Source organism: Natator depressus, chromosome 2 (genome assembly GCF_965152275.1).
Source record: "Natator depressus isolate rNatDep1 chromosome 2, rNatDep2.hap1, whole genome shotgun sequence".
Lineage (NCBI taxonomy): Eukaryota > Metazoa > Chordata > Testudines > Cheloniidae > Natator > Natator depressus.
Window position 1 is genome coordinate 9,672,473 of NC_134235.1, and position 26,062 is coordinate 9,698,534.

At 42.0% G+C, this 26,062-nt stretch overlaps 1 protein-coding gene and 1 pseudogene across 5 annotated transcripts in view; one reads left to right on the top strand and one right to left on the bottom strand.

The window, feature by feature from the left end:
* PTK2 (protein tyrosine kinase 2) overlaps positions 1-26,062 on the top strand; it is a 375,599-nt gene that overhangs the window by 45,748 nt on the left and 303,789 nt on the right. For 4 of the 5 annotated variants that reach the window (XM_074943797.1, XM_074943800.1, XM_074943799.1 and 1 more), the window contains one exon: positions 22,874-22,900. The exons of the other annotated variant lie outside the window; for it this stretch is intronic. The gene's annotated coding sequence lies outside the window, so the exon portion shown is untranslated. The remainder of the gene's footprint in view (positions 1-22,873; positions 22,901-26,062) is intronic. 5 annotated transcript variants of the gene reach the window in all.
* LOC141981256 (small nuclear ribonucleoprotein F pseudogene) lies at positions 10,876-11,304 on the bottom strand (annotated as a pseudogene).

Genomic DNA, 26,062 nt, shown 5'->3' on the forward strand with positions numbered 1-26,062 from the left:
GAAATTCTACACTGAGTCTGTCAACAACTGTGGCACTTTCCCAATGACACCAATGATTGGACTTCAGTTTATTGAAGCAATTCACCAAAAGCATCACTGCACCTCTGTTAATCAGTGCTGTTGTCCATTCAGAAGTAAGACTATTATCTAATTCCTTGAAAGGCATTAATTAGTTCAGTTTTGCATAATTTTTCTCATCTGGGTCAAGTAACTTTTTTGATGGGTGAGTTGAATTTTATTATTCCATTTTCTTGTAGGGATGGATGTCAGGATTTTGATGCTTGAGACCGTAAATTTTCATTACTGAAATTTTCTAAGGCTGAATTAGTTAACGTTTTAAAATTGTTTGGAAGATGAAAATAACCGTCTATGAGCTAAGTGTTCTTGTTTTATTCTTAACCTGGGATGAGCCTTGCTAATAGGATGGCTGTTTGCTTTTAGTTTAAACCTTATGTTTTGATGTGTTAGGCAAATGTTGTCTTAAAAAAAAATCTCTGATCTCTTGTCATGATGTAAGATTTATAGACATACCATAAACTTGATTTGGTGGAGGACTGCTGTTCATGTCTGATCTGGAAAGAACTATTTCTTAGCTGGAAATTTTGTCATTTACTTAGATCAGCTGATTGGGCACACTGATCACATTATGTTGACTTTAAGTTCTCTGCAGTGTAGAATGGAGATTACTTGTCTGTTCTCTTTTTATCTAGGAAATGTCATCTGAGAAAGAGCCATGTTGGCCTAAGGGTTTCAAAATAGTCTGTTGGCTCCAAAATAGTCTGTTGGCTCCCACCAGAGTAGGTGGGAGCAGTAGCTCCCGCAGAGGTTAAATCTTGAAAGCCTGAATACAGCAAAGAGAAATGAATTGATACCATAAAGGCCATTTATATTTTGTTTGTTTTTTACCTGTCTTACTATGCACTACTTTCATTAAATAGCGAAAAATGGTAATATATTTCTACAAGCATTTCAGAAATAGATCTGCTTGGTGGTGTTCAGGTTATAGAAAGTTAAAACTTAGGAGTTCTGGCATATTACTCTTTTGAAAAGGTGCCTTAGTGAATGAGTCATATTGCCATGAGAGTACCATATGCATAATTTCAGAATTGTAGTTTGTAATGAATTTTGAACATTGTTTAATTACTGTGCAGACTTCAGAGTTTCAGAGCCGTATATTCAGAAGTGACATGTAACTATGGATAGTGGGGGAGAGCACAAGGTTCTGTGGGGGCACATGACCACTGCACGTGTTGCCTCTGCTCTGCCCCCTGAAACTTGGTATGTATGTAGACAACATACATTAGCAACTACCTCGTCCTCCTCCTCCTGCTCTCTGTCCTGTGACTGCACAGTCCCTGGCAGAACTTTCAGGTCTCATTCCAGATCTGGGATCTAAAAAGGAGTAACATTATCTATTTTGATCATTCTGTGGTATGAGATCTGAAGTTGCTGTGATATAATAGAATGGGTGAGAATGGGAATATGTTCCTTACCTCAAAGGGCATCTCCTGAACACTGCCAGAGGACATGCCTCTTTGGCCATGCAAGGAGGGAGATATGGTCTGGCAGGCAGTCAATTCTGGAAAGTGGTAGAAGTGTCTCCTGGCATCTGGTAATGAGTTGTCTTTTTCCTCCCCATCCCTCTAACATGGGCAGCTACAGGATTTCTTTATTAACCCCTTTCATGGCTGTGGAGAGGGGAGAAAGAACCAGGCCATAGATACCCATTAGTCTCATGGACTATTGCGAGCCCCAACCAGAGGTATGACTCAGAGGCTGAGGGAAAGGAGATGAACTGGCACCCTAGCAAAAGCTTGCTCTTTGGGGAAGAAGGATAGGAAAGGGAAGTCACTGTCGCTTACAGAACTGTACATATTTCAGCATAGCAGCCGTATTAGTCTGTATCCGCAAACAGAAAAGGAGGACTTGTGGCACCTTAGAGACTAACAAATTTATTTCAGCATAAGCTTTCGTGAGCTACAGTCACTTGAGCTGTAGCTCACGAAAGCTTATGGTCAAATAAATTTGTTAGTCTCTAAGGTGCCACAAGTACTCCTTTTCTTAGAACTGTACATACTTATTGTTTGTTCCCTGAGCTTCCTCCCGTTTGTATATATTTCTAATGACTAAGTGGCTAAAATTCAGTGTATTTTCCCAGGTGGTGTTGGAGCAGACCAGTATAGAGAGGAACTGCTTAACTTTATTATTTAACACCAATTCCATGATGTGATGTCTTTAGCATATGCAGTCTGAAATTGCATTGGCTTCATACTGTCGAGAACTCACCCTGCAGACTGAAAAATAGATTTTAACAGCACCAATGGAATATGTGTAGAAACAGTTTAAATGAAAGAACGGTGCAATGTATATCCTGTGCTGCATATTAACAGTAAGTGTATGTACTGAAAAGCACCTGAAGTATTACTGTGCTTATGCAATAGCTAGATTTTATGCCTCAGTATCTTAACTGTTTCAAGTATTTTTAACTTCACACACAATTTTGAATATATTTGAACTGCCTTGCACTGAAAAGTGTGTATTTAAAATCTTTTTGCATTAATAATCCAAAACCAATCTAATTAAAGCTAAAATGTGATTCAGATTACTTTGTTTTACAGTTTAACTTAATTTTTTTTAAAAAAAGGTCCCCAACCCCAAATTTATGCTTTACACTAAGCTTAATCTGAATGAATTTTTATGATGGTGTATAGTGATGTAAATTCGGAAAGGATATTACGATAGCGCTAACTACAGAAGGGTAAAAAAACCTGAAAAACTACTGGCACATTATTTAATGAGCACTATCAATGTACTTTGGTTGTCAAAAAGAGTGGAGGAAGATGTCGCTGTCTTGAGTAATTTAGTCTTTCAGATGGTAACCGTCCAGCTCAAAAGACGACTGTGTAAGCACCAAAGCAGTTCAGTTACTGCGTGTCATTATTGCAGTATCATGAATGCTAAAAAGTCCAGTTCTTGAGGGACAGTCATTGCCACAGATCATGCAGGCATAAGGCGCAGGGCCAGAAGATGAAGCCAACACACTACCAGTGCTTGAGGCCTGTAACACTTTCCTTTTCGCTCTTCGCTTTCCTCTCTCTCAAGCACTTCTTTAGTCTCCGTAGCTCCCTGGTGCAGTGCAGCCTTTTCTTACCTGCATCTTCCCAGCTTGCAATGTCAAAATTTTGAAAGTTTTCATGTCCCTCTTGCAAACGTCCTTGAGCCTAGGTTGGCTCAGTGACTTTGAAGCATCTTCAGGTTGTCCATACAGAGATTCTCTGGCATGCCTCCATCACCAATCTGATGCAGATGACCAAGCTAACAGTCTGTGTTTGAGAACAGTGATAAGACTTTGTAGTTTTGCTTTCTCAAGTACTTCGGTTTCAGGAATTTTGATTTCTCACTTGATACTAAAAATACAACAAAGGGCATAGAAGGTGTTTAGTCTTGTCTCATGCCTTCTGTAGGTGATCCAGATCTTGCCACCATATACAGCAGCCTGCTCAAAATGAACATCTGGTAGACCCCTTTTTTGGTGTTCAATGTCAGTTTCCTCTTATCCTACATGTGGTTAGTCTGTTGACAGAAAGTGGAGGCAGCCTTTCCAATGGGAGAGTTAAACTATAGATAAAGTAGCCAATATAATTGATTCTAGATAGTAATATTTGTGCACAATTTCTAGCATGGTGCTAACTATTAAAACTTCTGGTGCAATCAACACAATATACATTTTATCATAATTGGATCTTAAAACAGGGTATTTATTGCTTCTTTTTTTAAGTTGCTTTACATACCTTCATTGTCAGTGGCTTATCATTGGTGTACTTCACTTCTAAATTGTTAGTGTGGTGGTGTTGTCCATTATCAAGGGGGCTCACATTTATTTTTCTTTCTTCTTTTGCTTTGTTTTTCACATTGTGAGATTTAATAATTTCTTAATTTAAGTTAGTTGGATAAGGAATGGAGATTGCCTTTCTCTTAAGAAAATTAGATTTCTTATGTGTCACTTTCTTCCCCCATGCCCCAAAAATGAAAAGGGAAGGAAAAGCTGCATTGGGGGTACTTGCTATACACTCTATCTTGATTAAATAGTGAATGAAAGGAGTTGGTGTTTCAAGCAAATAGAATGGTGAGATAACCTGCAGGCTAAAACATTAGAGTAAGCAATTCAAAAAGCAGATCACTATGGTTGTTCTTCTTTTACGATTTATTGTGGCTGCTGCCAGATTTAGCAAAATACGTTTGCCCATCTGGCAACCTAGAGTTGTCTTGTCAGCTGAAGCTAATAGACTTAATGATGGATGCCTTTTGTTTGCTCTGCCTGACTTTGAGTGAAAGGAGACAAAAGAGACTCCCTTGGCTTAAGTGTAGATCATGACGAGCTCACCAGGAAAGGATACCACACTATTTGCTTTATAAATCGGGGGAAAATATTCAACACCAACTAAGCATTTGGATGTTGAGGATTATAAAACCTTATTAAATTCCAGAGGAAATAATTAAGTGGTAGAGAATCTATATGGAAAGCTTATACTGTGGTAAGTAAGGTTTATGGTAACGTTGCCATTCACCAGTTCAGTGCTGAGGGTGGGAGATTATTTGTTTTCTTATTTTAAACTAATTTAAATGTATTACAAGTCTTTATGTTTGTGCAAAAGATATATCTGTTTCCTGCATTTAAACAAAAATGGTTCTATCCAATATGATGATATTAGAACCTTTGTTGTGGTTCTTCTATATTAATCATTATGATAGTCCTGGCTGGGCTATTTCTTGTTTATTCCTGTGCTGTTATGGCTGTTTTGAAACTAATATGGAGTAAATATATGGACATAGTAATATTGGGCATGTATTCTGCTACAGCATTTTATATATCAATAGGGCTGATTCAAACAACATTCAACTGTACAGACTTGGAAAATCTATGTTTACACATTACTTCCATCTAGACACTAAGATTAGTAAAACAACGCTAGTCCTGAAATACTTAACTTTCTAACAGGTTTCAGAGTAACAGCCGTGTTAGTCTGTATTCGTAAAAAGAAAAAAGAAAAGGAGTACTTGTGGCACCTTAGAGACTAACCAGTTTATTTGAGCATGAGCTTTCGTGAGCTACAGCTCACTTCATCGGATGCATAGCATATCGTGGAAACTGCAGAAGACATTATATACACACAGAGACCATGAAACAAAACTTCCTCCCACCCCACTCTCCTGCTGGTAACAGCTTATCTAAAGTGATCATCAAGGAAGGCCATTTCCAGCACAAATCCAGGTTTTCTCACCCTTCCCCCCCCCCCACACACACACAGACACACATACAAACTCACTCTCCTGCTGGTAATAGCCCATCCCTCTTTGAAACCTCTCTTTATAATGCGCATGATAATCAAGGTAGGTCATTTCCAGCACTAATCCAGGTTTTCTCACCACCCCCCCCCCACACCCCCCCCCCCTCCAAAAACCACACACACAAACTCACTCTCCTGCTGGCAATAGCTCATCTTACAATGTGCACAGCAATAATCCAAGTTTAACCAGAACGTCTTGGGGGGGGGGGGGGTTGTAGGAAAAAAACAAGGGGAGATAGCCACTCCCAGTCTCTATTCAAGCCCAAATTAATAGTATCCAATTTGCAAATGAATTCCAATTCAGCAGTTTCTCGCTGGAGTCTGGATTTGAAGTTTTTTTGCTTTAAGATAGCGACCCTCATGTCTGTGATTGCGTGACCAGAGAGATTGAAGTGTTCTCCGACTGGTTTATGAATGTTATAATTCTTAACATCTGATTTGTGTCCATTTATTCTTTTACATAGAGACTGTCCAGTTTGACCAATGTACATGGCAGAGGGGCATTGCTGGCACATGATGGCATATATCACATTGGTGGATGTGCAGGTGAACGAGCCTCTGATAGTGTGGCTGATGTTGTTAGGCCCTGTGATGGTGTTCCCTGAATAGATATGTGGGCACAGTTGGCAACGGGCTTTGTTGCAAGGATAGGTTCCTGGGTTAGTGGTTCTGTTGTGTGGTATGTGGTTGTTGGTGAGTATTCGCTTCAGGTTGGGGGGCTGTCTGTAGGCAAGGAGTGGCCTGTCTCCCAAGATTTGTGAGAGTGTTGGGTCATCCTTCAGGATAGGTTGTAGATCCCTGATGATGCGTTGGAGGGGTTTTAGTTGGGGGCTGAAGGTGACGGCTAGTGGCGTTCTGTTATTTTCTTTGTTAGGCCTGTCCTGTAGTAGGTGACTTCTGGGAACTCTTCTGGCTCTATCAATCTGTTTCTTCACTTCCGCAGGTGGGTATTGTAGTTGTAAGAATGCTTGATAGAGATCTTGTAGGTGTTTGTCTCTGTCTGAGGGGTTGGAGCAAATGCGGTTGTATCGCAGAGCTTGGCTGTAGACGATGGATCGTGTGGTGTGGTGTGGTCAGGGTGAAAGCTGGAGGCATGTAGGTAGGAATAGCGGTCAGTAGGTTTCCGGTATAGGGTGGTGTTGATGTGACCATCGTTTATTAGCACTGTAGTGTCCAGGAAGTGGATCTCATGTGTGGACTGGACCAGGCTGAGGTTGATGGTGGGATGGAAATTGTTGAAATCATGGTGGAATTCCTCAAGGGCTTCTTTTCCATGGGTCCAGATGATGAAGATGTCATCAATATAGCGCAAGTAAAGTAGGGGCGTTAGGGGACGAGAGCTGAGGAAGCGTTGTTCTAAATCAGCCATAAAAATGTTGGCATACTGTGGGGCCATGCGGGTACCCATAGCAGTGCCGCTGATCTGAAGGTATACATTGTCCCCAAATGTAAAATAGTTATGGGTAAGGACAAAGTCACAAAGTTCAGCCACCAGGTTAGCCGTGACATTATCGGGGATAGTGTTCTTGATGGCTTGTAGTCCATCTTTGTGTGGAATGTTGGTGTAGAGGGCTTCTACATCCTGATAACACCATCCTGGCCACTATGGATGTAGAAGCCCTCTACACGAACATTCCACACAAAGATGAACTACAAGCCATCAAGAACACTATCCCCGATAATGTCACGGCTAACCTGGTGGCTGAACTTTGTGACTTTGTCCTTACCCATAACTATTTTACATTTGGGGACAATGTATACCTTCAGATCAGCGGCACTGCTATGGGTACCCGCATGGCCCCACAGTATGCCAACATTTTTATGGCTGATTTAGAACAACGCTTCCTCAGCTCTCGTCCCCTAACGCCCCTACTTTACTTGCGCTATATTGATGACATCTTCATCATCTGGACCCATGGAAAAGAAGCCCTTGAGGAATTCCACCATGATTTCAACAATTTCCATCCCACCATCAACCTCAGCCTGGTCCAGTCCACACATGAGATCCACTTCCTGGACACTACAGTGCTAATAAACGATGGTCACATCAACACCACCCTATACCGGAAACCTACTGACCGCTATTCCTACCTACATGCCTCCAGCTTTCACCCTGACCACACCACACCACACGATCCATCGTCTACAGCCAAGCTCTGCGATACAACCGCATTTGCTCCAACCCCTCAGACAGAGACAAACACCTACAAGATCTCTATCAAGCATTCTTACAACTACAATACCCACCTGCGGAAGTGAAGAAACAGATTGATAGAGCCAGAAGAGTTCCCAGAAGTCACCTACTACAGGACAGGCCTAACAAAGAAAATAACAGAACGCCACTAGCCGTCACCTTCAGCCCCCAACTAAAACCCCTCCAACGCATCATCAGGGATCTACAACCTATCCTGAAGGATGACCCAACACTCTCACAAATCTTGGGAGACAGGCCACTCCTTGCCTACAGACAGCCCCCCAACCTGAAGCGAATACTCACCAACAACCACATACCACACAACAGAACCACTAACCCAGGAACCTATCCTTGCAACAAAGCCCGTTGCCAACTGTGCCCACATATCTATTCAGGGAACACCATCACAGGGCCTAACAACATCAGCCACACTATCAGAGGCTCGTTCACCTGCACATCCACCAATGTGATATATGCCATCATGTGCCAGCAATGCCCCTCTGCCATGTACATTGGTCAAACTGGACAGTCTCTATGTAAAAGAATAAATGGACACAAATCAGATGTTAAGAATTATAACATTCATAAACCAGTCGGAGAACACTTCAATCTCTCTGGTCACGCAATCACAGACATGAGGGTCGCTATCTTAAAGCAAAAAAACTTCAAATCCAGACTCCAGCGAGAAACTGCTGAATTGGAATTCATTTGCAAATTGGATACTATTAATTTGGGCTTGAATAGAGACTGGGAGTGGCTATCTCCCCTTGTTTTTTTCCTACAACCCCCCCCCCCCCCCAAGACGTTCTGGTTAAACTTGGATTATTGCTGTGCACATTGTAAGATGAGCTATTGCCAGCAGGAGAGTGAGTTTGTGTGTGTGGTTTTTGGAGGGGGGTGTGTGTGTGTGTGGGGGGGTGGTGGTGAGAAAACCTGGATTAGTGCTGGAAATGACCCACCTTGATTATCATGCGCATTATAAAGAGAGGTTTCAAAGAGGGATGGGCTATTACCAGCAGGAGAGTGAGTTTGTATGTGTGTCTGTGTGTGTGTGTGTGGGGGGGAAGGGTGAGAAAACCTGGATTTGTGCTGGAAATGGCCTTCCTTGATGATCACTTTAGATAAGCTGTTACCAGCAGGAGAGTGGGGTGGGAGGAAGTTTTGTTTCATGGTCTCTGTGTGTATATAATGTCTTCTGCAGTTTCCACGATATGCTATGCATCCGATGAAGTGAGCTGTAGCTCACGAAAGCTCATGCTCAAATAAACTGGTTAGTCTCTAAGGTGCCACAAGTACTCCTTTTCTTTTTTCTTTTTAACTTTCTAAAGTTTCCCACATAATACTTCATCCAGAATATGTTTCTAAAACATTACCAGGTAAGAAATAGCACAAATCTCAGTTTAATTTTCAAATGAGGAAATGCGGCGGGATATTGTAGTATGTAAAATCGATAGTTATTTTTACTATAAATCTGGTGTCATCACAAGATTACAGTAGAATTTAAAAATGGGCTAGATATAGATTCTGATCTTTGTTATACTGGTGTAAATCATGAAGTCAGTGGAATTACTGAAGGATTTACTGTGGTGTAACAGATAAAACTCTGGCCCTTTTTCTCAGGTGACAGTATTATTCAGAAATCACCACTGATCTGAAAAATGTTTGTGTTTTTGTTTGTGAACTTGTTTGTAACAGCCCTGGAGGCTGAAATCTTCTATTTATCCCGATGACACAGGTACAGGACAGGAAGCAGCAGTTTGTTTTCCCCCAAACACTGTGCCAGAGCCCTGTGGGGGAGGGGGCCCACTGATTGCAGTGAAAAGGGAGCTCCAGGGCTATTCAGAACTCTGCCTCTATGCTGCAATTGCCAGTTTGCATCAATTATGGTGTTAGTGGCTTTCATGATATGTTTACCTGCCCTCCAGGAACTGCACTGACATCACCAAACATGTTTCACATAGGCCACCAGACAGCCATTGGGTGGCAACTTTTGTTCATTACCTTTTGCTGACTTCAGACCTGCAACCTAGAAGTATAAATTTTGCATATCCTATTGACAATCTCCTGACCCATTCAATCCCTGTCTTGCTTTCCCCATCCCTTCTGCCAGTGCTCATAAAATCTGTTAGTGTTCTGTGTCATAATATAATAAAAATTATTAGCTGAAACTTTTCTTATTAAAAAGAAAAATCAGTCTGGACATACTGGGATACATACATGTGACCGAGAGAGAGATCTTGTGTAGGCAATTGGGCAGGTATGTACAATTCAAATGTTAATTTACAGCAACCAACTTTTGTAAATTCTGTATTGAAGATACATATTGTATATGTGATGTTACCTAAAATGCACAAATCTTCCTATATAAATCTTTCTGCAAGTATTTGCCATGGTCTTAAACTGTTTTATGCTAGAGGCAGACAGAAATAGTTAATTCACATCTGTCAAATTAAGTTTTTACTGTGTATAAATTGATTAAACACTACAGCAGATTAAGGAAAAAATACTGTCGTAAATAACATTTTAAGACTGATAGTCTTGATGTCAGACCAAAATTTTGTATTTGATCTATGGACATGAGAAACCATTATTTATGTATAGGAAATTTCTGATACCGCCGTACCAGTGTACGCAAGTCATATATATATTACATTAACATGCAAGATGGACATGTTTGGAATATGCAAGTTGCATATACGTTCTGACCTGCCACTTGGATCCTCTGTTTGATCATAGACTTTCAGAGAATAGTAGTTTGGGGACTCCTTCTTTTATATGAAAAGAGAGGAGTACATGTTGAAGGGTGCCAGCAGATATATGACAGCACCAATTAGGAGAATAAAGTATTTTCCATGTTAGTATTGCATACTGAAAATTCTTTTTCTGCATCCTCTAATTTCCTCTCCTCTTACTTCCCTTATCTTAGGTTTTAAGTTTGTTGTTTTTTGTCACTGGCTTTACATTACTGGAGTTCTCATCTGCAGCCTCTTTGCCTGCTTTGCTGTCCTATCACAATTTTCCCCTTTCCCACTGTGTCTAGCATCCTCCTTGCCCTCACCTCAATCTTTTCTTTCCAATTTTGCTCCCCTATCACCACGTCTTGTGCAATCATTTCTTGTTCCCCCCTACAGCACCCCATGTCTCCATCAACTTTCCCTTAGGAAATAATCCCAACTTGAAATACAAATAATAAACACATTAAACCGCTCAGTTAAGATGCATGTAATTAATCAAAGCAATCACACGATCTTTTCTTGTAGCCCTCTTACTGTCCACAAATTTCTGTTTTCTTCACTTTGTGACAGAGTGGGGCCAGATGGCTACAGGAGAGTGTTGTGTTTTGGTTTTTTTTTTTTTTTTTTTTTTTTAAGTTGTGAAAAACTGATCTTTATTTTCCAGAAATATACAAACTTATTCTCTCATTTCTCCATCTTCTTCTTCTTCTTCTACTCCTCTGGTGTACAGGACATTGTTACATCTTATCAAAACTTCACCAAGGTGTCCTGACAATGCACCATCTATGTATTCTTCTGTGTTTGCAAGCTGCATGTTCATGTAGCTGTCAACAGACACCAGGTAGCCCTTGTACTCCATTCCCCACTTCAGCTTCACCATCACCGGCTTCCCTGTCAGCCCGTTCAGGAAGGGCTTGGGGTTCAGGGGCAAGCTCATGGTAAGGCGGCTTGGCACAAGGCAGCGGTAAAAACAAAAATTGCTCGCAGGGCCGCACGTGCACCCGCTGGAGTCTAAGAGAAAGGCAGGAAGAGTGTTAGAAGGCAGATATATTAGTCCCAGATTAAGCAGGTCCATTTTCCCTGGGTAAGGTAACAGGGGCAGTTCCAGAACAAGAAGGAACTTGCTGGAAAAAAATTCAGGCAGGCAGGCTAATTAGGACACCTGGAGCCAATTAAGAGTCTGCTGGAATCGATTAGGACAGGCTGGCTAATCAGGGCACCTGAGTTTAAAAAGGACCTCACTTCAGTTTGTGGTGTGCGTGCGAGGAGCTGGGTGCAAGACGCACTAGGAGCTGAGAGTGAGAAGGCGTATTGCTGGAGGATTGAGGAGTATAAGCATTATCAGACACCAGGAGGAAGATCCTGTGGTGAGGATAAAGAAGGTGTAGGGAGGAGGAGGCTATGGAGAAGTAGCCCAGGGAGTTGTAGCTGTTGCGCAGCTGTTTCAGGAGGCACTCTAGACAGCTGCAGTCCACAGGGCCCTGGGCTGGAACCTGGAGTAGATGGCAGGCCCGGGTTCCCCCGAAACCTCCCAACTCCTGATCAGACACAGGAGGAGTTGACCTGGACTGTGGGTTCCACCAGAGGGGAAGATCTCTGGGCTGTTCCCGGACCCACATGGTGGATCAGCATAGACTGCGGGGATTGTTCTCCTTCCTTTTTCCCATACTGGCCAGTGATGAGGTTAGCTGAGTGAACGGCAGGTTTGAGCCACTAGCAGAAGTGGCCAAACTGAGGGCTGCCATGAATCTCTGAGGCAAGCAAATCCGCCAATAAGCGCAGGACCCACCAAGGCAGAGGAGGAACTTTGTCACAACTTATATTACATCTAAATTATCATTCAAGTTCTGCAGGTAGGATCCATGTATTTTGGCTGTAAAATGCCATATACACCTGTGGTGCAATATACATAACAATATTCTCCTTTTGTTATCTCCCTCATTTTCCTATTTTCTTCTTTTCTCTGTATATCACCTGTACTAATTAAACATTCTTAAGCAACTTTTTTTTAAAAGGGGGGTTAGTGATGAGACTACATGTGCTATTTAATCGTTCCTTCCTCCACCCTTTCCTTTGGGAATGCTGCAGGTGGTGCCTTTTACCAAGGGCTTAGGTACTTAAAATGCTAGATTGTATTAGAGTCTGACTTACATTTATAAAAGCAAAGACATTGAAAGTTATGGCTACTGGACTGTCCTTCACTCGTTGTGTCTCTTATAGCTCTTATCATGAGGATCCAGAACTGTAATCTGTTTGCAGTGGGGCGATCTAAGGACTTGGTCAGCTTCCACTGTGTTTTGTGTCCTCGTTTTGTCCTTGTTTTGGTTTTGCGGGTTTAAGTTAGATGCCCATAACACTGCAAACTCCCTGTTGACTACACTGGGATTTCATGTTCTGAAAATAAATTATAACAGCAGCCATATCTTTCTGTGTATCCATCCAATATTTATCTGTATGTATTCATACTCAGTAAAATCTAATAGAAATCTCTAGTGCATGAGTGTTTACTGCCTACTGACTTCTGTGTAGTGAAGAAGTGTAGGCTCAAAAATTAGCAAAAAATGCTAACAACGTTTAGCACAGGGGTCGGCAACCTTTCAGAAGTGGTGTGCCGAGTCTTCATTTATTCCCTTTAATTTAAAGGTTTTGCATGCCAGTAATACATTTTAACTTTTTTTAGAAGGTCTCTCTCTATAAGTCTATATATTATATAACTAAACTATTGTGATATGTAAAGTAAACAAGGTTTTCAAAATGTTTAAGAAGCTTCATTTAAAATTAAATTAAAATGCTAATCTTACGTCACCGGCCCACTCAGCCTGCTGGCAGCCTGGGGTTCCGTTCACCTAGGCCGGCAGCAGGCTGAGCAGGGCCTGCGGCCGGGACCCTGGCTGGCAAGGGGCTGGCAGCCAGAACCCCAGACCGGCAGTGGGCTGAGCGGGGCTGGCAGCTGGGACCCTAGACTGGCAGTGGGCTGAGCGGCTCAGCCCGCTGCCACTCAGCCCGCTGCCGGTCTGCGGTTCCATCCACCGGCTCCCGCCAGCCAGGGTCCTGCCTGCCAGCCCTGCTCAGCCCGCTGCTGGTCTGGGATCCCGGCCCTGCCCACATAGAGTGGGTACCTAATTTCTCCCTGGTTCTAGCCCATTCTCTTCCTCTCTCTCTGCACTGAGCTAAGGGTGGGAGTGCACTGAGCACAGGGCTGGGGGTGAAGGAGCAGGCTGGTGGTTGGGGTGCAGGGTCTGGCCAGGAGCTAGAATGAGGGAGGGGGCTCAGGGTTGGGGCAGGAGGTTTGGGTGTGGAGTGCTTACCTGGGCAGCTCCCATTTGGTGCGAGGGGTGCAGGTGGGAATGTGTGTGTGTGTGGGGGGGTGCAGGAACTTCCGTTTGGTGCTCAGAGTGGGGGTGGGAATGTGGGGTGTGCAGGAGTGAGGGCATGGGGTGTGGGGAGGCTGGGTATGTGGGAGGGGCTGGGGTCGTGGGGTGGTTCAGGGGTCAGGACAGGAGGCTGGGGTGTGGGGGGGTGCAGGGGTCAGGGCAGAGTGCTGGGTGTGTGAGAGGGGGCTGCAGGGGTCAGGGCAGGGGGCTGGGGGCGTGTGAGGGGGGTTCAGGAGTCAGGGCAGAGGTCATGGAGGGGTGTGGGAGGGTGCAGGGGTCGGAGCAGAGGGGTGGGGAGGTGTGAGGGGGGAGCAGGAATCAGGGCAGAGGCCTGGAGGGTGGAGGAGTCAGGGCAGAGGGCTGGGTGTGTGTGAGGGGGGTACAGGGGTCAGGGCTGGGGTGTGGACTAGGGTCGTGGGGATGCTCCCGGCCCCCTGCCCTGAGCGGCTCCCGGCAGAGGGCTGGAGGGGATATGCCCCGTCCCCGTCCCCGTCCCCGTCCCCGTCCCCGTCCCCACCTCTTCTCCGCCTCCTCCCTGGAGCAGCGAGCGTGCTGTGGCTCTGCTTCTCCTCCTCCCTCGCAAGGGCTATCAGCTGCTGGGCGGTGGGGAGGGGGAGGGGCAGGACCCCAGTATGCTGGGGGAAGAGGTGGGGGAGGCAGGAGCTTGCCTGCCCTGCAGCAGCAGCCGGCAAGACCAAACTTCTTCACCCTGCCCCCGCGGGGGGCGGAGAAGAGCGGGCAGGAATTTTAATGGCACACTGCTGCCTGCCAGGGTCCCGGTCGCCAGCCCCGCTCAGCCTGCTGCTGGCCTGGGTTCAGCTGCAGGCTGAGCGGGGCCGGCGGGCAGCAGCGTGCCACTAAAAATTGGCTCGCGTGCCACACGTGCCATCGGTTGCTGACCCTTGGTGTAGCACATTACATTTTGCCCACACCAATTCCCACTGAAGTCAAGAGGAATCTTTCTATTCGCTTCTGTGAGAGCTGGATCAGGCCCATAGTATCTTTCATCAAAGGAACTCCAAGTGCTTTACTAACTAAGCCTCTCAAGCCCCTTGTGAGATAGGTAAGTATATGAGCAGAGATGGTAGGAATTAAGTAGTTGAAACTTTTTTTCCCCCCCAAAGATTTTTTTGAACCAAATAATTAATGGAAAGCTTTTAGGGTGTTTTGTTTTTTGTTTCTTTTTTTTTTAATTTTCTGGTTTTACATCAAAACCAAAATTTTGATTTTTTTAAAAAATTTGTTCTTAATTTTGAATTCCCGTCATATCTCACCTCTGTTGCCTTTATTCCTTTTTTGTCACTGAATGCAATAGTATGTATGATGTACGACTTCAGTTTAAAAAAAGAAATCAGCAATCTACACATTTTTTTTTTCCCCTGTCCCTGAGGTTGACTGGTACGTTACTCACGTCATTGTAAATTAAGATCATTCCCGTTAATCCTAGCTAAAAAACTCCAGATTGTCTCATTGATCAGTTTAATAGCTCTTTCATGGATTGTCTCAAAAAATCGTACATCTGTGCAGAGGTAGGATACCCAGTACATAGCAGTCATGGGAGGCTTCATGTAAGGAACAAAGGCTACATGGCTATCCATTCATGCACCTTCAAGACCCATAAGGCAGAAAGAGTGGTGTGCTACGTATCGGAATACATTTGGACAGGAAAATGGTTTCTTGAGCAGAACTGGGGCTTGTTGACACAGGGACACTCAGGAAAGTTGATCCAAATTAACTAACGGTATGAATTAAAAATGGATCAGTTAAACTTCGTTAAATCTCTGTGTGAACATTCTTATTCAGAATTCAAGTGGCCTTAACTCAGCATAGTTTAATTCACTGGATTGGGACTGAGGAGATCTGGGTTTGGTTCCACACTTTGCCATGTGCTTCGTATGTGACCCTGAGCAAATCACTTAATCTCTCCGTGCTTCAGTTTCCCATTTGTTAAATAGAAGTAATACATTCCTACCTTTTGGGATTTGTTGAGGATACATCCATTTTTTAATGCTTGTGGGGTGCTCAGATACTATGATATTGGGGACCATATACATACCTCAATTAGAAAAGGAGTACTTGTGGCACCTTAGAGACTAACCAATTTATTTGAGCATAAGCTTTCGTGAGCTAAAGCTTATGCTCAAATAAATTGGTTAGTCTCTAAGGTGCCACAAGTACTCCTTTTCTTTTTGCGAATACAGACTAACACGGCTGTTACTCTGATACCTCAATTAGTATCCTCTAAATACGTTTCCTGTACCCATTCTCACCCCCATGAATCACATGGTAGCTTCCTATCAGTTGTCTTTTTCATCTTTCATTGGTGAGAATGCTTCCCTTACAATTTGTCTAGTAGTAATTGTTATACCAATAAAATAAACACACACACACACACGTACGTTCTGCAAGGTTGTTATCATAGTTACCAGCCTCAGAGTTGCTCATGCCAAGCCACTGGCCAGGTAGCCTGGACATGAGGAGGGAGCAGGGCCTTGTCAGATGCTCATCTGATGCTCCTGGAAGTTGGTTTGCAGCATCAGACCCCAAAGTTCTCACTTTCTAGAGTCCATTTTTATAGGAATTTCTTCCTATGCCAGTCTATGGGAATTGCTTCATCATGCTGTTGCTGAATCAATCAGCAGATAGCACATTCCTGATGGCTCCGTGCTGCCAGATGTTATCTTATTCTTTGGTTCTCCTATTCTTGAGGCTTTTGGGTGGATTCCAGTCTGCCCTCCGGGGGTCCTCTGGTTATTTCCACTTGACGCCTTCTTCAGCCGATGGACACTGGATTCTTAGGCTGGCACCTCCCTGATCATTCAGTTATTATCCACACCAAGCATCCATCCACATATATCCTCTATCTCTATTTTAATCACAATTGTTAATACAACAAAAGGGCGGGGAGTCTCTGGGTGCTGTTTCTGTTGTTAGAGTATTGCTTTGAGTCTCTATCTCTGTGAATTGCTTTGAGAACAGACTCTGTCTTAGAATGTACTAACGCAATTAGCAGCTTGCAAGTTTCACACATAGAGGGAGAGAAACAGTACCAAAAACGAAGAGACCTCTTAATTAGTAATACCCTGGAATTTAAACTATGGGGAATCAAACTCATTTGTGATTTTAATACAGAACTTCTTTAATATGATCCAACATAATTAGATGAATTACAGTGGATGTGTTCAGGAAGGTTAGAGTGTGAAGAGGTCTATGATTGCTTCTCTCTTATTGTGGGTGGACTTGCCTTTGGGATGAGTCCAGGTGAGACCAAGACCAGGAACTGAACCTAGGTTTCACCTAAATGCAGTTCAAGAGAATATCATTAGGCTAGAGGCATTCAGTTGTTACCACAGGAGAAGTGAGCTAAATTTCTCGCAGTCTGAGACTTACCCCTATTCTAGAAGGGAGTCACTCTTGCAAACAGTCTAAAGATCCAGGTGCCTGTGTGCTGATTTCATGGGTAGACTTGTTCTCTGCTTGCCTCCAGTTATGAATATCAGACTCACATAATGTTCCTATTTTGGTGTTATAAATATTATCCCTGTAAAGAAATGTGTCTGAAATCACTGATCCATTTCCAAGATAACATTTGAGAAAGAGGTGCAATGAAAAAAGCATAATTTTGTAAAAATATCAAGGGTTGTGGATTTTGTCTTCAAGTATTGCGCATCATAGAAACAGATATCCTGGATGGAAAGAACTGTAGATCTACTAAGTCCATTGCTTACTTTTTTGGCAGTACATTCTGTATCTCAGCAGGTATAGAAGAGGAAATATTATTCTTTCCCCCAAAAGATGTCCATTCTGTTCTTAAATTAATTTATACTGGTCATTTCCAGTGTTTCAGTTGGCAGTTGTCTTTTTGGCTCTGTTTTGTTTCGTATCTCTTTCTTACTCACAACTTGTCTGTCCTTTATATGTCAGATCAAAACAATGATGTCTGAAAAGTAGGAGAACGTGTCCACTAGAAAGATTGACAATACTGTAAGGAATGTGGCCGAAGAACCTTATTCCTTTTTGTCCTGTTTAGAAATTGACAGTCTCTCTCATCCTTAACAGTCATTGCTTGGAGCTGATAGTAAAATGTGTTGGAATCTATGTGTGGAATCTGTATGATTCCTTCAAGGTTACATCAGTTAGAACAAGAAGTGCCTGAAATGGAAAAGCAAGACTGGCAATTTCTGACATTTTTCTGAGGCGCTGTTCAGAAGCTTTGGATCAGGTTGTCAGAATATTTAAAAGATGGGTTAAACAGCTATAAAGTTGTTCGGCTGCAGATATGTCCGTTATATGACAAAGGAATTATGAGGGAACTTCTCGTAGGGGAGTAGCTAGTTCCTGACCTCCAGTGGGTTAGAGAACCACTACCTGAGCAGGAGAGCAGATAAGGCACTTTTTCCCCTCTATCTTCATCCACTCTTCCAGGTGGCCAGGGAACAGACTGGGGAGGTAAACTGTTACCTCATTGCTAAGGATTGGATTGGGATCATACTCCCCAGTGCCACACTACCATGGACTGAACTAGTCACTGGCTCTCCCGTAAGCAGAGGTGGGCTGAAAAAAAGGAAGTCTCTCCAGCCTCTTCATGTTGCCAGGGAGTGACTGAACTTCCGTGGCAGGTTCTTTCCCAAGCCATCCTTGTGTGTGAGTGAAACTATGCATTAAAAAAAGTCTGTTGCAGAGAAGCTAAATGAATTCTTTGCATCGGTCTTCACATTCCCACACCTGAGTCATTCTTTTTGGGTGAGAAATCTGAGGAACTGTCCCAGATTGAAGGATCAGAAGAAGAGGCTTTGGAACAAATTGATAAATTAAACAGTAATAAGTCATCAGGATCAGATGGTATTCACCCAAGAGTTTGAGTTCCTTCAGAATATGAAATTGCAGAAAGACTAAGTGTGGTATGTAACCTATCACTTAAATCAGCTTCTCTACTAGATGACTGGAGGATAGCTAATGTGACACCAATTTTTAAAAAAGGCTCCAGAGGCGATCCTGGCAATTAGAGGCCAGTAAGCCTAACTTCAGTACCAGGCAAATTGGTTGAAACTATAATAAAGAACAGAATTATTAGACACATAGATGAACACGATTTGTTGGGGAAGAGTCAACATGGCTTTTGTAAAAGGAAATCATGTGTCCCAAATCTATTAGAATTCTTTGAGGAGTCAACAGATATGTGGACAAGGGTGATCCAGTGGCTATAGTATACTTGGATTTTCAGAAAGCCCTTGACAAGGTCCCTCACCAAAGGCTCTTAAGCAAAATAAGCAGTCATGGCGTAAGAGAGAAGGTCCTCTCATGGATCAGTAATTGGTTAAAAGGAAACAAAGGGTAGGAATTAAATGGTCAGTTTTCAGAATGGAGAGAGGTAAATGCGGGGCGGGGGGAACACAAGCAACTTCACTCATTGGGATTTTGAAGCTTGGCTAGTTTGCAAAATATTGGCAAGTTTGTGTGTAATGAACTCGATGAACTGGAATTACTTGACTGACCACACACCTGCCTTGAGAGGCTTACTCTTCTGTGCACCTTATAACACCTGTTTTGTTAGATTTCTTTCAGATGATCTTTTTAAAAAATACACATCGTTTGATTTAAGAATAAGAATACAATTTTTTAAGCCAAAATAAGGCTTTGGGGGTGGGGTGGGGGGACACTAACAAGGGATCAAAAATAAGATAGAGGGCAGAAAAATTATTTCACTTTTGAGCTTTGGAGTGGAGTCCCTGCTGTGATGCCATAATTAATAAATTGCATGAAACAAATGAACATTGATCCTATGTGGTACTGATACAGCAGTGGTGAGCAGATTGTAAATGCATAACAGATTGTGCTTTTTCTTTTTGACATCATAATGCAGCATTTTCACATTTCATTGATGCTGTCATGAACCCATATTCCCACAATGGTTTATATTTTCTGGAGCTAGACGCATTGGCCTTGAAAAGACCTGCTTGTGTTTACTGAAAACCTTTGAAAAATGTTGCACAAGCAACTTTCTGAGTGCTTTTGGTACCATTTTGAATAACCAGATCTGAACCTCATGCTGTGTGCTTTAATTTCCCTGTACTGTTAGTTTTAAATCTTAGAAATACATTACATGTAAATATTGAATTGTTTTGGAAAAATGTATTCTCACAGGGAACTGCGGCCTTAAGTGGAATTGTCGCACATGTGTAGTGCCTCTTCAGTTTATCCATTTGTGAAATTAGTTGGGAGTAGACACGGATCTAACTGCTTGCTATTATTGTTTCAGTAGGTATGCATTCAAAGGCCCTGATCTTGCAGTGGGCCCACCTGAGCAAATCCAAGTTACGTCATTGAGGCCTGTGTGAATGCAAGGATCTGCTTGTGTGGAGCCCATTACAGGATTAGGGCCCAAAGTGCTAAAAAAAAGCTCTATTATTTCAACGGTTGTGCTGTCCTTAAGTAAACACCACTCTGTGTTTTCAAAGTTGCATGTATTTTAGCCATGCAATATATATTAAAATGTTAATAGGTATTATATGGCTGAATCCCAAGTTCAGGATTGGGAAATTTAGGATTTAATTTTATCGTAGCATCTGCGTACTTATTATAATGATTGCCAGATATAGACTTCAGGTTTGTCTACATTTTTTTCTTAATGTATCTCCTGGACATGATGGGTGAAACTTAATCTCCTTTTAAGAGAAAAACATTGAGGTGTAAACATTTATTCCGTTGTATCAAGAATAGTTTACTGAATTTCAAGAATAATATACTGTTGCTTGTGTCTGTACTGTAATTATAGATTCTTCCAAGTTAAGTACTTTTTTTTGTTGAAGTAGAAATTCAATTTAGAGGTTAATTTGCATCATGGCAGGTGAAATATAATAATACACTTATTGTCTCTTAGCTAAATTTTGAAATAAAATTTCAATCTTGAAACTTAATTGGTAATTTTAGCTAAGTGGATTGAGCCATTATGGGGGATACACTTATTTCTAGGAGATCTTTCTGATAATGACCTTGCAAAAACAATTTGGGTAAATGGTACAATATAGTATTTTGAATAAATAAACAGTGCGACAGTTTTCCTAAACGTAAATGACTCAACAGGAATCTGAAGCTTCACTAAAACTTGATTATTATTATTATTTTTTTTAAAACCAGTATAAGGATTCATTCCATATACACTGATCTATATTCCATGCGGAAACTATTGCCGGAGGCAACTTGAGGCTTTTCCTTCCTGAAGTTTATGTAGCTCCTTCCTGCTTGTTTTTTGTTTTCTCCTGTTTGAGGGGATATTTTATTACCTCAGCCCAGTGTTGCTTGTAAGCAAATGACTTGGTGAGCATATCTTTATAAATGTACTTTGTTACCTCTCAAAACTTGCTGTTCTTTTTCCAGAATAAAATGTGCAGGGTTTTCCCTAATAGTATTAGTGTCCTGTAACTGGTTCTCATTTTGCATTTTAAGAGTGTTTTAGTTTTGGCATGTTTTGCCACTAAAGCAATAAACATGTCTTCAGAGACAGCTCTGAAGTTCAGTTTTGAAATATGCAGTTAGTTGGCTTTAGAGATCTGTATTTGTTTTAGATGTTTTTCACCAGTATTAAAGTTTTCAGTTTTTATCACAGCAACAGCATTGATTATAATAAGCCTAACTAAACACAATATTAGGATTACTCACTGATATCACTGTATTTACTGGTGCTATGTTGATTAACCTAAGATAGTCTCATTGGTTTGCTGCATATTAGAAAAATATCTGCTCTGGCGCTCTGTCAGTCTGTTCCTGTTCTTGCTACTCTGGAGGAAGTCCAAAGTTCACATGGACTTCATCCATGATAAATTTGCTCACACTTCATTCATCTTTGCCATCTTCCTTGCTAACTAACTCTGCTTCTCCTCTTTGGTTGAGGTCTGTTCAGTCCCCACCACTAGAGACAGATTAAGCTTTTGTGGGGCCCTGGGCCAGAGCAAATGGGGGCCCCTCCCCTCCCCACCACTTCTGCTTGCAGTCTGACTCCCACCCTCTTGCCGGGGAAATGGGGTTGGGGTACTGGGGCTTGTCTTGTCCCGCCTCTCCCCACCCAGCACTCCTTCCAGGACGTGGGGGCTTCCCCGCCTGCCTGGTGCTCCTGCCAGGGAGCCGGGGAAGCCCCCACGCCCCAACCCTGCTCCCCGGCAGGAGCGCCGGGCGGGGTGGGTTGGGGAGCAGGAGCGCCCAATTGGCTGGGGCCCCTGGGCACAGGACCCGTTGGCCCAGTGGCTAATCCACCACGGCCCACCCACCACTTCTTTCTTTCTTTTTGCTCTTTCTCCATAACTGCCCCACAGTGCACTTTCCTCCTCCAACCTACTTCCCAACTAGCAGTGTCTCCTGTTCTCTTCAGATCACCCATTCCCTTGTGCCATCAGTCCCATCTCCTCTCACTCCTGATATCTCTTGCTTCTCCCATCCTTACTTTTCGTGTCCCATTCCCTTCTCTCTGCTTGCCTCTCCTCTCCTCAAAACTCTCTTGGTCCTTGAGGCCCCGGTCAGGATCAGGGTTCTGACGAGTTTACAAATTAAGATTACATGTGATATATGAAAGGCTGGGGACAGAAATACAGCAAGATACAGTTTTGCATGCTATAACGGCTTTATGATCTTAGCGGTCTGTAAAGCAACCAGCATACCATTGTTAGTAATAGTAACAGTAATAGATATACCTTCTTTCTACCTTTGACTGAAGTTCAAGACTCTTCACTGTCTTTGAATATAATTTTATTTCTACTCCCATTTCATCTTTTTTTAGTTGGTTATATTTAAACAAAATTTTGAATAGTTTGTGTCTAAGCTTTAAAAACAAACCATCAAACAAAACCCTTTTCTTTAAAGATCGAACCTGAAAATTTCATCCCAGATAAGGTGAATGGTTGAGAAAAATGAGTGAGTAAAAACAGTGGTTCTAATGGCATCAGTAGAGTGCTTTGTGACTAGCACCCTGTTGGAATAATTATGCTCGTCACCTAATAGCGTAACATCTTCACTGTAAACTAGTTGGTATAATCTTTGTTCTTCACTCACGTATTTGAAGGATAATCTTGTGAATGAACTGTGGGGAATAAAGGATGATGATTTTGCTTTGCATGCAGCATGTCTGGCAGCTAGAGGGCTGTTTTAGATAACGTGTGGTTAAGCTAATTTGACTGTTGAAGTAATATTGAAGAATTTTATTTATGCTAATAAATCTGCTTCTTCTTTCAGATATTTCAAGACTTTCCTTTCCAACAGGTAAGCGCTATTCTCTCATTTATTTTTTAATGTGACATAGAGTAGCTTTTACAGTTTGCTTTCTATACCATAGTATTCTGATATATAATCAGAGTTTTTTATTTGTATTGTGTTAGAATCCAGAAGTTTCAGTTGGGAGTGGAGTCCAAAGCAGTGCTAGGGACTGCAGAAACACAAGGGAGTCTTAGGGAGTTCACAGCCTCATAAATGATATTTTGACAAATGAGTAGGGGAATTGAGATAAGTTGTTTACAATTTTTATATATCCATATGTTTTATTTACTCTCTTAAAATGATGCGTTAGAACAACATAGAAAAAGACGCAGAGAGAACCGTGGAGAAGTGGACTAGTGGGCAGTCAGGGCTAGCATCACTGGCAAGGTAGAGGGGCAGTGTGAAACAAAACAAGTGGTTAAATAATGGAAGGTTAGACCTGTGAAGAGTCTGCACAGATGAGAATGCCGGCAGTGAGGGGCAGACAAGTTAATTTGTCCTAAATTACGAGGTGAATCAGTGGGGCAGCTGAGAATAAAACTCTCGTCTCCTTACTCTTAATCCGGCATCTCCTGTCATCCAGGGGCCTTATAAATTATTCCTATTTTTAAAAACAGTAGTGTGTTCTGTTATGTTCCTAGATTATGGTTGTAACCTGTTTGAAACCTTTACATCTAAACTTTGGTGTTAATCTTATTAACAATTGTCAGTAAACTTTACAATAAAACTTCATGAATGTGCCTATGGTGTAATGGCTATTCTGTGTGTGCAAAATGAAGCTACGCTCTTTTTGCTCTTGCAGCATTTTAAAAGTCCATACGCTGAGCATAATGTGTAACTCTATATAAGCTGTGACTTTCTTTTTGTCAATTAACAACACTGGCATTTCTGATACTAAGGAAGGACTCAAGTCATGAGCTCACACTGAATTTACTGTAAGTTCAGTGGGGTTTCAGATTGGATGTTTCATGTCAGGACCATTGGCATGGATAGGGGACCCACTTTGGCTCTTTTGCTGTTTTCTGATATAACACTAAAAGATGGCTGCCGTTCCCTCTAGAATCAAATGCCAGTTTCAGTTTAAAAATTGTGTACTGCAAATTACTCATTTGTACATGATGTTTTAAAATAGCTGTCCTGAGAAAATGCATGTTTTCTTCAAACACAGTGCAACGAACACATGGCATCTTTAATTTAAAAGTAAAGGTTTTTTTAAGGAAGAAGTTCACATATTGGATTTTTAGGATGCTTAAAAACATGCTGACAAGAAGGCAGGTACACAAGGAGATAACAAAATTGAAAAATGAATAAATACATACCATACAGTTAATTCAAAACATGAAAAAAAGTAACCATTCTAGATAGTGTCATTTTTTCTGCAGCTGTTGTAATATGGACAGATGAAAAAACATCTAGCCTCCTATTTGGGGCTCTGAGGTTTTATGTCCACTGCAATGCATCTATGAGTCATGATGAGCATCTCTAGACAAGTCTTCTTTCCGGCTTTACTAGTGAGTGTTCTTCCATCTTCAAGGGACATTGTGAGGCTGATTTAGGCCTCATAGTTAGATTTTATCTGAAAAGCAATTTTTTGCTGTGTATATGGAAGTTCAAATGGAAAGGGGATTTTTAGCAACTTGAGAAGAGGGATGGATGTATTTGGCAGCATCTAAGCATGGCGGGATTTTATAGATGCATTAGAGACCAGAGCAATTGCGTTTTTTGTCTGTTTATACTTTTTCTCTGTCTCCCCTGCCCTCGCACCCATTCCCCTGGTTTGCAGAGCTGTGTGAATTTTATGTTCAGGTCTTCTTGGGGACCGGTGGTCAAACCCAATGCATAGTGACAAGATGGACTTGATATTGTGGATGTTTGGGGTAAATTATGCTGTTTTAGAGGCATTGGTAAGGGGTCGGGGGAGGGGGTAAAACAAGGCCCGAAGTTACTAGCTGGGGTTATGGTAAAAGGAACATTGAAAATTGTGGGGAGCGGGGGATTCAAACCACACCAAACAAATGTCTGTGGTTGGTGGAAAAAGTCAGAAAAGCACTGTATCCATTTCATAACAAATAAGATGTATGAAATTATATTTCTGATGACTTAACAGCAGTTCTGCTGTATTGCACTGACTGGATGAAAGAGATTTCCGATGGGCTTCCTGAGTAGGATGATGCCCTCATGCTAGTGCAGGTGAAAACCAAGAAACAAAAAATTCAGTTAAAATTCTCTATTTCCATAAAATTCAGTGTAAATTGAGCCTCAGAAATACTGCAAAACTGGAGTCAGGCGACGTTGATCTGAAAATAGATTTCAGTTTTAGGTTTGCAAGGAGGGTGGAATATACAAAAACAAACGAATGAAAGGTTTTTAGAAATCTTTTTTAACTTGACAAATGTCCCTTTTTAACAATAGATCACTATGGCCACTGGAAATGCTCTGGCTTCTGCAGCATGTTTCCCTCAGTGCTGCAAATTTGCATCACAATGCATTATCTTCCTGCAGGATCTGAAGACTTCACAGTAGCAACAGGGATATTTCCAGTGGACTTCCTTGTAATGTATAGTTTAAGATTGGATTAAATATAGATTCTGTGGTTCCTCTTGTAGTCAGTGGCATATAAAGGTCATCCAGAATATTTCCTTTTCACTTTGATTTCACAGTAAAACCTTTTTGTAAGAATGAATGTGCGATGTTGAATGCGTTATTTGATTAGGTATTTTGTTAAACCATCACACAAGGGAGTTATCCTACATTTCTCTAATCTGTATCACTGCTTTGAAGTCTCTGTGCAGCTTACTTTTCTCTTGCTTTTAATTGAGGCCAAGACTATGAGTACTGCAGATTTTGGAGTGCAAATCATTGGAGGCTTTGAGAGCAACTTGCTAAATTTTTATAATTTCAAAGCTGGATAGAAGACAGCATCCAATGGCTGTATCCATATGTAAAATTGCTTTAGCAAAGGAGTTTGCTCATATCATGCCTAGAGGAATGAAGGACTCGTTTTTGTTGCGCATACACTTCAATTTTGTACTGGAATTCAAAGTTACAACTGAATTAAAAATGATTCCTCCTGGATGAAGAGTGTGGCTTGCCTGCCTCCTCCTGTCTTTAAAACAAACTTTACTTGTTAAAAAAAAATTAGTTCTTTGCATGTAGTTAACCACTTTT